We start from the raw sequence: 11,741 nt of genomic DNA, 5'->3' as shown, positions 1-11,741 counted from the left end.
ATTTCTAAAGGAATTAACGGAATGTAAAAAAGATTTGGAGAGGTTGAGCTTGAGGTGGTGTGAGTGCATCCAGGCAGAAATAGCAGACAAGCAGGAAGAGATGCAAGAGGGGATGAGAATGTCGGAGGAGGGAAAAGACAGGAAGATCTGGGCATCATCTGTGTAAAAATGGTAAGAGAAACCATGGGATGCAATGAGGGGGCCCAGGGAGTGAGTGTAGAGAGAGGACAAGAGGGGACCCAGAATGGAGCCTTGGGTTACACCTGTGAGGAGAGGTTGGGGCGTGGATGAGGAACCTCGCCATGTCACTTGGTAGGTCCTGTCGCTGAGGTAGGAGTAGAACCAGGTGAGAGCAGTTCAGAGATTCCAAGGTCAGCGAGGCAGGAGAGGAGGATGGAGTGATCGACAGTGTCAAATTCTGCAGAGAGATTGAGGAGGATGAGGACTGAGGAGAAGAAGGCCACCCAAGCACAGCTGAGGGAGTCAGTGACTGTAATTACATAAAATCCATTACCAGTAAAAACATGGAATATGCATACCTTACAAAGGTTACAGATTTTTTTTTATCATTCTTGCCTCACAGAATTACAGACCAGTTGCAGCAGTGAAGTTGAAACTCAAGAACCTTCTTGTTTAGATTTGCATTCTTCTCACAGAACTGGTAACTGAAGTGCCCATAGGAAACCCACACAGACAGAGGTAGATCATGTGAACTCCACACAGACAAGCCCCCAAGCCAGGACTCAAACCCCAGACCCCTGTACCGGTGAGGCAGCAGTGCTAACCACCATGCCACTATGCTGCCCTACTAGGTCCACATTATTTTATACAGCTCTGGAAAGAATTAAGAGACCACTGCACATTTTTCTTAAATCAGCATCTCGACATGTATGGCAGTCATTCCATGCCAGTGTCTGTTGAATTCCAACACAGACACACCTCATTCTACTCAATGAGGTACTAATTAGGTGATAACCTGAACCAAATCATATTTAAGGAAGAAAAGTATATCACTATCCTCTTGCATTAGGACCAGCTGGATGGCAAAAACAGTGCTAGTAGAACCTCAAAAGTAATTGGAATCAGAAAATAACTATTGACCATGCCAAAAGAGTTGAAAAGGAAAGTTTTGAGAAAATTAGGTTTCAATTCTGGCTTTACTGGCAGAGGGATACAGTGAGCATTGCTTCCATTCTTAAAATGTCAAAGATGGCGGTTCATAAGAACAAGGTCAAGCAGCAGACATTGGGGACAACAAAGCTACAAAGCTACCAGCAGAAGACAAAAACGACTCTCCACTGACTGGGATGACCGCCAACTCATTGGAATGTCACTCAACAACCGTAGGATGACATCAAGTGACCTACAAAAAGAATGGCAAACGACAGCTGGGGTGAAGTGCACTACGAGGATGGTTCGAAACAGGCTCCTAGGGGCAGGGCTGAAGTCTTGCAAAGCTAGAAAAAAGCGAGAAGCAAAGAAGAGCCAGGCTGAGGTTTGCAAAAGACCATAAGGTTTGGACCGTAGAGGACTGGAGTAAGGTCATCTTCTCTGATGAGTCAAATTTTCATCTTTGCCCAACACCTGGTCATCTAATGGTTAGACGGAGACCTGGAGAGGCCTACAAGCCACAGTGTCTCGCACCCACTGTGGAATTTGGTGAAGGATCAGTGATAATCTGGGGGTGCTTCAGCAAGGCTGGAATCGGGCAGATTTGTCTTTGTGAAGGACGCATCAATCAAAGCCGAGTTGCTTGAATTTGTGCGCCAGGAGTGGCATAAAGTCACCCAACAGCGATGTGAAAGACTGGTGGAGAGCATGCCAAGACGCATGAATGCTGTGATTGAAAATCACCAAATATTAATTTCTGAACTCTTTGTAAGTTAAAACATTAGTATTATGTTGTTTAAAAATTAATATGAACTTATTTTCTTTGCATTATTTGAGGTCTGACAACACTGCATCTTTTTTGTAATTTTGTCCAGTTGTAAATTTCTGCAAATAAATGCTCTAAATGACAATATTTTTATTTGGAATTTGGGAAAAATGTTTTCAGCAGTTTATAGAATAAAACAAAAATGTTCATTTTACCAAAACATATACCTATAAATAGTAAAACCAGAGAAACTGATAATTGTGCACTGATCTCTTAATTTTTTCAAGAGCTGTATACACCTTTATATGCGCTGCCATATCAAACATTTAACACTAAAGCATGCTTGTGAATAAATGTTATGCTTTGGAATTTTAATATTGACATGAATAGACAATCCATGCAAGTAAACTCAAACACACAATAACAAGTGGTATTGTCACTGTTGTATCCCACACATCCCGCAATTCACAAGCTCCCCTGCAGAGGTCAGCATCACCGGAATTCTAAACCCTCACATTCCCCAGCAATCAGCCACTTAACATTCCTCGGCACCATGTGCACTTGTTCTATCATCCTCGAACTCCCATTGGACCAGCACCCTCCTTCACCGTCCTCTGCTCCTCTCTGCTACACATATAAACCCCTCTGTGACTTTAATTCACTGCTAAGTCTTGTATCCTTTTGTTATTGATTGTTTACAACCTCCACGTGTTCCTCCACCAATTCCCGTATTCTCCCTACCAGCCTGTTTGCCTGATCATTGACCCCCTGCTTGTCTTATCGACCAGGACTTGTGGATTTCCCTGGACATTACGGTTTGCCGGCATTGACCACAGCCTGTTTCTGACCACCTCTCACTCCGCACCTGGGTTCCCCGCCATGGCAGTCCTTCGTTACAGGTATACAGTCTGGTCCATAAATATTTGGACAGACCCAATTGTCAATTTGGCTCTGTACACCATCACAATGGATTGGAAAGGAAACAATCAAGATGTGCTTTAAGTGTAGACTTTCATCTTTAATTGGAGGGTAGTTACATCCAAATTGGGTGAATGGTGTAGGACTTAAACCAATTTTTATGTGGTCCCCCCAATTTTAGGGGCTCAAAAGTATTTGGACAAACTAACATAATCATTAATTAAATTGTGAGTTTCAATACTTGGTTGTGATGCGGGACAGTGGCCTGTCCGAATGCCAAATATATTTGCACCATTGTTGCAGTAAGATTGTGTAACCCATGTATGAATTTAAGCTTTGTGTATTGCTCCGCAGAGGACAGGTGCAGTAGTTCTGTGTAGCTGATTTTTAGAAAAACATTTTCATCCAAGGCTATAGAGAAAACAGAAGACAAAGGAGAAGTCTGTGATCAAGTTTGGGGTACATCATTGATGTTGCCCAGCAACCAAAGGGAGTCATCTTGTATATGATAGCATGTTCTTTAGAAAAACCTTAGATGTGTCTTGCTGACTGACCATCTCCAGAGCACTTAGTTGTAGCTGAATAAACTATTTTGGTATTATTTCAGTTAAATCGGGTCCTGAGTATTCCTTGTCCGCCTGTTTATTGAGGGAGTAAAATTTCTCCCTATCAGTTGCAAATCCTTTGCAGTCAATGACTGCCTGAAGTCTGGAACTCATAGACATCACCAGATGCTGGGTTTCTTCCCTGGTGATGCTATGCCAGGCCTGCACTACAGCTGTCTTTAGATCCTGCTTGTTCTTGGGGTGTTTTGCCTTAGATATCAAAACAAACCAATCAGAGAGCAAAAACATTAGGTGGGGCCAAATCCACTAATAAGAACGTACTGGTGAGCGCAGGAACACCAAAAGGCCAGGAACACCACGGAAAACAACTGTGGTGGATGACAGAATTTTTTCCCTGGTGAGGAAAACCCCTTCACAACAGTTGGCCAGATCAAGAATACCCTCCAGGAGGTAGGCGTATCTGTGTCAATGTCAACAATCAAGAGAACACTTCACCAGAGTACATCTTGTGGTAAACCCTCTGTATTTAAACAGGAAATGGGAAGACCATATTAGAGTTTGGCAAAAAACATCTAAAGAACCCTGTACAGTTCTGGAACAACATCTTATGTACAGATGAGACAAAGATCAACTTGTACCAGAATGATGGGAAGAGAAGACTATGGAGAAGGGAAGGAACTGCTCATGATCTGAAGCATACCACCTCATCTGTGAAACATGGTGAAGGTAGTGTTATGGTAAGGGCATGTATGGCTGTCAAGAGAACTGGTTGACTTTTGACAAAAGCAGCAGGATGAATTCTGAAATGTTTAGGGCTATGTTATCTGCTCAGATTCAGCCAAATGATTCAAAACTCATTTAACAGCACTTCACAGTGCAGATGAACAATAATGCGAAAGCAGGTAGAGGAAAGCAACCCCAAGAAGACTACCGTCACCTGCCACGAAACCAGACGGCTTCATGCCCTAGGGCTCGTTCAGGAGTTGAACACAGGACCTCTCGCACACTAAGTGAGAATCATACTCCTAGACCAACGGGCCAACTGAACAAGTGGCTTTACAAAGTTCTCCTCCTCAACAACACACTACATGTCCTCCTCCTCCTCCTCCTCCTCCTCAACAACCACAACAAACTTGCATAATACACATTTGTTTTATAGAAAAACACACAGATGACAGTCTGATTTCCCTTCAGCTGCACAGGCAACAGCATCTGAGGTCAAAAGCCCTCTTGTGCAGAGGAGCCCAAAAGCTGGCTTTTGACAGAGAGCACACTGTTCAGTGACCACTTAATAAGTAGGCCTAATCATTTCTTATTTTTTACAGAATAGGACACAGAAATAACTTATGATTACTTATTTGTTATCTACATTTTACTTTTCATAGTATTTCCAAACGTTTTTTATCGATGTATGAACAAACACAACCATTTAGACACACACTATTAGAGATTTTTCGTTTTATTTTCTTTATGAATGAAATGCAAAACAATATAGAGTAACAGTGACAAAAAGTGCCAGGGGTTTATGACAATACAGAAAGCACATTATAGAAAAGACCTGAAAAACACACAAGCACTACATCAGAGATACCACGCATTAAGTCCCTTCCCTGCACTGTAGGCTCCATAGCGCTGCATCACTGCTGCCTCTCGCTAAGCTCAAGATGGAGCTGGGGGTAGGTGTTCCATGGCCAGGCTGTCGTTCCCTCTGCCAAGTGTGTACAGGCCAAGATACCTCCATTACTTCAATCACTACATCTTCCGCTGACTTCTATAGGGGGCTGCGTGAACTACTGAAGTAATGCTGTAGAGATAAGTGTCCTTAAACTGGGAAATGGAAATAAAGATTAAGTAAGCATCACTCATTGAAGAAATGCATCACAGTGTCTCTGTCAGCCTGTACAGCAGCGCATGTTTGCCGTAGCCAACATTTATTCAGTGCCAAATTTCCTTGCACAAAGCCATAGCAGATTCTCAAGCCCTCCCATGTTGTTGATTATCTTGTATCCATGTATTAAGAATAATGGTAATGCTTTATTTTAAGTGTCCATTATAAACAATCTATTAACATGTTATGTTATTATTATATGATTAATTTTACAAATTATAAATATATTAGACATTTTTAAACTTTTTTGCTATAATATGTTTTAAGGTATTTAATAACATATTTAATAAAGGGTATAATAACATGACATTTGCACACCGATATCAATCTATTATCATTAACTGCCATGCCAGTTAATTGCTGCTATTATCCATCCATTTTTGAAACCAGTTATCCTGGCGAAGGTCGCCGAGCACTGATCCCGGCAGGCAAAGGGCACAAGGCAGGAATACACCCAGGACGGGACCCCAGTCCATCGCTGGGCAACACACACACACACACACGCAGACACACCCACATACAGGGCAATTTAGAGAAGCCAATTAACCTAACCCACATGTCTTTGGACGGTGGGAGGAAACCCACGTGGACACGGGGAGAACATGCAAACTACATAGTATAGCAAAAATGTTTAAATAAAAATGTCTAATATATGTATAATTTGTAATAATCATATAACAATAACATAATCAATAATTTGTTAATAGATTGTTTATAATGGACACTTGTTAGCATAATAACTAATGTATGTTATCTATCTGTATGTAATGCTGTTGTCCTATAAGTCCTTACATTTGTAAACTGCGTAATCTCCTCCACCAACCTTTCCTGGTTTTCCTTTGTTTGGTAAAACTGCATTTATGGAAGATACCCTTACAAAAATAAAATATTTAAAAATATATATTATTCTGAAATATGAAATGTATTTTAATGTATTAATATGTTTTATAAATGTGCATACCATTTTATAATATATGGTGAAAATATACTTTTAAATATCAATTGCAGTTTTAGTATGTCACTTGATACAGAAATATGGTCAAATACACTATATTATACAATACAAATATTGCTTAATATAACTTAAGTATATTCAGAATTATATGTAAACTTGTTTTTAATATATCTATAATTATATGCAAATATACTGTAACATCTACACATGTATTTTATACTAAATATATAAAAATGCATACATATATGTCCCCTTATAATATACATTTAGTATACTGCTAAATACACAACAATCTCATATTGCATGTATTGTATACTGTGTATATATTAGACTGCAAAAATGTTGCATTCTAAATATACTGGTAGAATATATTTGGATAAACTTCCAAACACATGTATACATGAAGTGTAACTTATAACATTGGGATACTTCAATACTTTAATAGATTTCACTTGGAACTCACTTGGTGTTCGACCCCCTTTTGCCTTCAGAACTGCCTTAATTCTACATGGCATTGATTCAACAAGGTGCTGAAAGCATTCTTTAGAAATGTTGGCCCATATTGATAGGATAGCATCTTGCAATTGATGGAGATTTGTGGGATGCACATCCAGGGCACGAAGCTCCCGTTCCACCACATCCCAAAGATGCTCTATTGGGTTGAGATCTGGTGACTGTGGGGGCCAGTTTAGTACAGTGAACTCATTGTCATGTTCAAGAAACCAATTTGAAATGATTCGACCTTTGTGACATGGTGCATTATCCTGCTGGAAGTAGCCATCAGAGGATGGGTACATGGTGGTCATAAAGGGATAGACATGGTCAGAAACAATGCTCAGGTAGGCCGTGGCATTTAAAAGATGCCCAATTGGCACTAAGGGGCATAAAGTGTGCCAAGAAAACATCCCCCACACCATTACACCACCACGACCAGCCTGCACAGTGGTAACAAGGCATGATGGATCCATGTTCTCATTCTGTTTAGGGCATGTATTACAGATTCATTCAAAAAGGTCTCACTTTAGATTTGAGGAAACAATATTTACTTGTATCAGCGGTCATTCATTTGTCATTAATAGTTCTTCCAATTTCCGACCTTTTAGTTCCAGAGACCAATGTTTTGGTACCAGCTAAAAAAAACAAAAAACAAATGTACATTAATTGGACAAATATGAAATATATAGTTACATGTAAAATATGGCCCAATATACAACGCTACAATTATTACAATTTACTTGCACTGTAATTACACGGTAACAAGAGTGAATTGACCAAGTAATTTGTGTATAGTTAATTCAATTATTAAATACTAGTATGGATGATGTATGATTACAGAACGAGCTTACATACACTAAACAAGTAGTATGGCTTATTTACATGTAGTGTGTGTTTTTAACTTTACATATTCATGTAAAATGCTGCCAACCTTTGTGATGTTACCGATGACTTTAAACTCACCCCTTCTTAAAGTGTAACCACATGTGGTGATCAGGTGAGGGTCTGCCTCAAGCAGTTACGTGCTTGCCCAGGAGAACATGCAATATTGCCTATTAGCTTGGCTCGTTGCGTTTGTTTGTTCTCTCTCGATGGTTGGCTTCTGGGCTCCTCTGCACAAGGGAGGGCTATCGACCTCAGATACTGTTGCCTGTATAGCTGATGGGAAATCAGACTGTCATCTGTGTGTTTTGTTTTCTTTAAAGAAAATGTGTATTTTACAAGTTCGTTGTTGTTGTTGAGGAGGAGGAGGACATGTAGTGTGTTGCTGAGGAGGAGGAGGACGAAATGTGGTTTGCCGGCTTGTTATGGAGACCTTTGCTGAACGTGTACTCCTGAGCTGCACCAAAGGAGAGGCATTCTTTTCAGTTGTTTGCGGGCCTGCTGAACCATGCTCTCAGTGCTGTCTCACTGGGGATGGCGTTACCGTTCTGGAAAGACTCGTCAGCGCTACAGTCCATGCTATCAGTCAGTGAGCGTAGGTCTCCCGGTCTGCCCCAAGCAGTTACGCGCTTGCCCAGCAGAAACTGCGACACCCTCCGTTAACTTGGCTCGTTGGTCTAGGGGAATGATTCTTGCTGAGGGTGTGAGAGGCCCTGGGTTCAACTCCAGGACGAGCCCACTTGGCCCCACTTTGCAGTCACCGAAGTGTTCGTTCGTTTGCTCTTGAAGGCTGGCTTCTGGGCTCCTCTGCACAAGGGAGGTCTTTAGACCTCAGATACTGTTGGCTGTGTAGGTGATGGGAAATCAGACTGTCATCTGTGTGTTTTGTTTTCTTCAAACAAAATGTGTATTTTACAAGTTCGTTGTTGTTGTTGAGGAGGAGGAGGAGCACGAAATGTGGTTTGCCGGCTTGTTATGGAGACCTTTGTTGAACGTGTACACCTGAGCTGCACCAAAGGAGAGGCATTCTTTTCAGTTGTTTGCGGGCCTGCTGAACCATGCTCTCAGTGCTAACTCACTGGGGATGGCGTTACCGTTCTGGAAAGACACGTCAGCGCTACAGTCCATTCTATCAGTCAGTGAGCGTAGGGCTACCGGTCTGCCCCAAGCAGTTACGAGCTTGCCCAGCAGAAACTGTGACACTGTCTGTTAACTTGGCTCGTTGGTCTATGGCTATGATTCTTGCTGAGGGTGTGAGAGGCCCTGGGTTCAACTCCTGGACAAGCCCACTTGGCCCTGCTTTGCAGTCACTGAAGCGTTCGTTCGTTCTCTCTTGATGGTTGGCTTCTGGGCTCCTCTGCACAAGGGAGGTCTTTCGACCTCAGATACTGTTGGCTGTGTAGGTGATGGGAAATCAGACTGTCATCTGTTTGTTTTGTTTTCTTTAAAGAAAATGTGTATTTTACAAGTTCGTTGTTGTTGTTGAGGAGGAGGAGGAGCACGAAATGTGGTTTGCCGGCTTGTTATGGAGACCTTTGTTGAACGTGTACTCCTGAGCTGCACCAAAGGAGAGGCATTCTTTTCAGTTGTTTGCGGGCCTGCTGAACCATGCTCTCAGTGCTGTCTCACTGGGGATGGCGTTACCGTTCTGGAAAGACTCGTCAGCGCTACAGTCCATGCTATCAGTCAGTGAGCGTAGGTCTCCCGGTATGCCCCAAAGCAGTTACGCGCTTGCCCAGCAGAAACTGCGACACCCTACGTTAACTTGGCTCGTTGGTCTAGGGGAATGATTCTTGCTGAGGGTGTGAGAGGCCCTGGGTTCAACTCCAGGACGAGCCCACTTGGCCCCACTTTGCAGTCACCGAAGTGTTCGTTCGTTTGCTCTTGAAGGCTGGCTTCTGGGCTCCTCTGCACAAGGGAGGTCTTTAGACCTCAGATACTGTTGGCTGTGTAGGTGATGGGAAATCAGACTGTCATCTGTGTGTTTTGTTTTCTTTAAACAAAATGTGTATTTTACAAGTTCGTTGTTGTTGTTGAGGAGGAGGAGGAGCACGAAATGTGGTTTGCCGGCTTGTTATGAAGACCTTTGTTGAACGTGTACACCTGAGCTGCACCAAAGGAGAGGCATTCTTTTCAGTTGTTTGCGGGCCTGCTGAACCATGCTCTCAGTGCTGTCTCACTGGGGATACGGTTACCGTTCTGGAAAGACATTTCAGCGCTACAGTCCATGCTATCAGTCAGTGAGCGTAGGTCTCCCTGTCTGTCCCAAGCAGTTACGTGCTTGCCCAGCAGAAACTCCGACACTGTCCGTTAACTTGGCTCGTTGGTCTAGGGGTATGATTCTCGCTTTGGGTGCGAGAGGTCTTGGGTTCAACTCTCGGACGAGCCCGCTTGGCCCTGCTTTGCAGTCACTGAACTGTTCATTCGTTCTCTCTCGACGGTTGGCTTCTGGGCTCCTCTGCACCAGGGAGGTCTTTCAACCTCAGATACTGTTGGCTGTGTAGCTGATGGGAAATCAGACTGTCATCTGTGTGTTTTGTTTTCTTTAAAGAAAATGTGTATTTTACAAGTTCGTTGTTGTTGTTGTTGATGAGGAGGAGGACATGTAGTGTGTTGTTGAGGAGCAGGAGGACGAAATGTGGTTTGCCGACTTGTTATGGAGACCTTTGCTGAACGTGTACTCCTGAGCTGCACCAAAGGAGAGGCATTCTTTTCATTTGTTTGCGGGCCTGCTGAACCATGCTCTCAGTGCTGTCTCACTGGGGATACGGTTACCGTTCTGGAAAGACATTTCAGCGCTACAATCAATGCTATCAGTCAGTGAGCGTAGGTCTCCCGGTCTGCCCCAAGCAGTTACGCGCTTGCCCAGCAGAAACTGTGAGACAGTCTGTTAACTTGGCTCGTTGGTCTAGGTGTATGATTCTCACGTCGGGTGCGAGAGGTCCCGGGTTCAACTCCCGGACGAGCCCGCTTGGCCCTGCTTTGCAGTCACTGAACTGTTCATTCGTTCTCTCTCGACGGTTGGCTTCTGGGCTCCTCTGCACCAGGGAGGTCATTAGACCTCAGATACTGTTGGCTGTGTAGCTGATGGGAAATCAGACTGTCATCTGTGTGTTTTGTTTTCTTTAAAGAAAATGTGTATTTTACAAGTTCGTTGTTGTTGAGGAGGAGGAGGAGGAGCACGAAATGTGGTTTGCCGGCTTGTTATGGAGACCTTTGTTGAACCTGTACACCTGAGCTGCACCAAAGGAGAGGCATTCTTTTCAGTTGTTTGCGGGCCTGCTGAACCATGCTCTCAGTGCTGTCTCACTGGGGATACGGTTACCGTTCTGGAAAGACATTTCAGCGCTACAGTCCATGCTATCAGTCAGTGAGCGTAGGTCTCCCGGTCTGTCCCAAGCAGTTACGTGCTTGCCCAGCAGAAACTGCGACACCGTCAGTTAACTTGGCTCGTTGGTCTAGGGGTATGATTCTCGCTTTGGGTGCAAGAGGTCCCGGGTTCAACTCCCGGACGAGCCCGCTTGGCCCCGCTTCGCAGTCACTGAAGCGTTCGTTCCTTTTCTCTTGATGGTTGGCTTCTGGGCTCCTCTGCACAAGGGAGGTCTTTCAACCTCAGATACTGTTGGCTGTGTAGGTGAAGGGAAATCAGACTGTCATCTGTGTGTTTTGTTTTCTTTAAAGAAAATGTGTATTTTACAAGTTCGTTGTTGTTGTTGAGGAGGAGGAGGAGCACTAAATGTGGTTTGCCGGCTTGTTATGGAGACCTTTGTTGAACGTGTACACCTGAGCTGCACCAAAGGAGAGGCATTCTTTTCAGTTGTTTGCGGGCCTGCTGAACCATGCTCTCAGTGCTGTCTCACTGGGGATGGCGTTACCGTTCTGGAAAGACACGTCAGCGCTACAGTCCATGCTATCAGTCAGTGAGCGTAGGTCTCCCGGTCTGCCCCAAGCAGTTACGCGCTTGCCCAGCAGAAACTGTGACACTGTCTGTTAACTTGGCTCGTTGGTCTAGGGCTATGATTCTTGCTGAGGGTGTGAGAGGCCCTGGGTTCAACTCCCGGACGAGCCCGCTTGGCCCCGCTTTGCAGTTGCTGAACTGTTCATTCGTTGTCTCTCGACGGTTGGCTTCTGGGCTCCTCTGCACCAGGGAGGTCTTTCAAC

General features: G+C 43.7%; 1 non-coding gene across 1 annotated transcript; it reads left to right on the top strand.

Annotated features, from left to right (window-relative positions):
- The first annotated feature begins 11,027 nt into the window (after nucleotides 1–11,027).
- trnap-ugg (transfer RNA proline (anticodon UGG)) lies at nucleotides 11,028–11,099 on the top strand. The gene has a single exon. It is a non-coding gene; the product is annotated as a tRNA-Pro (tRNA).
- Nucleotides 11,100–11,741: the final 642 nt, after the last annotated feature.

The sequence above is a fragment of the Amia ocellicauda genome, chromosome 2 (assembly GCF_036373705.1).
Source record: "Amia ocellicauda isolate fAmiCal2 chromosome 2, fAmiCal2.hap1, whole genome shotgun sequence".
Taxonomy (NCBI): Eukaryota; Metazoa; Chordata; class Actinopteri; order Amiiformes; family Amiidae; genus Amia; species Amia ocellicauda.
The sequence above is the reverse complement of the archived record's forward strand: the minus strand, read 5'-3'. Positions and strand labels throughout refer to the sequence as shown.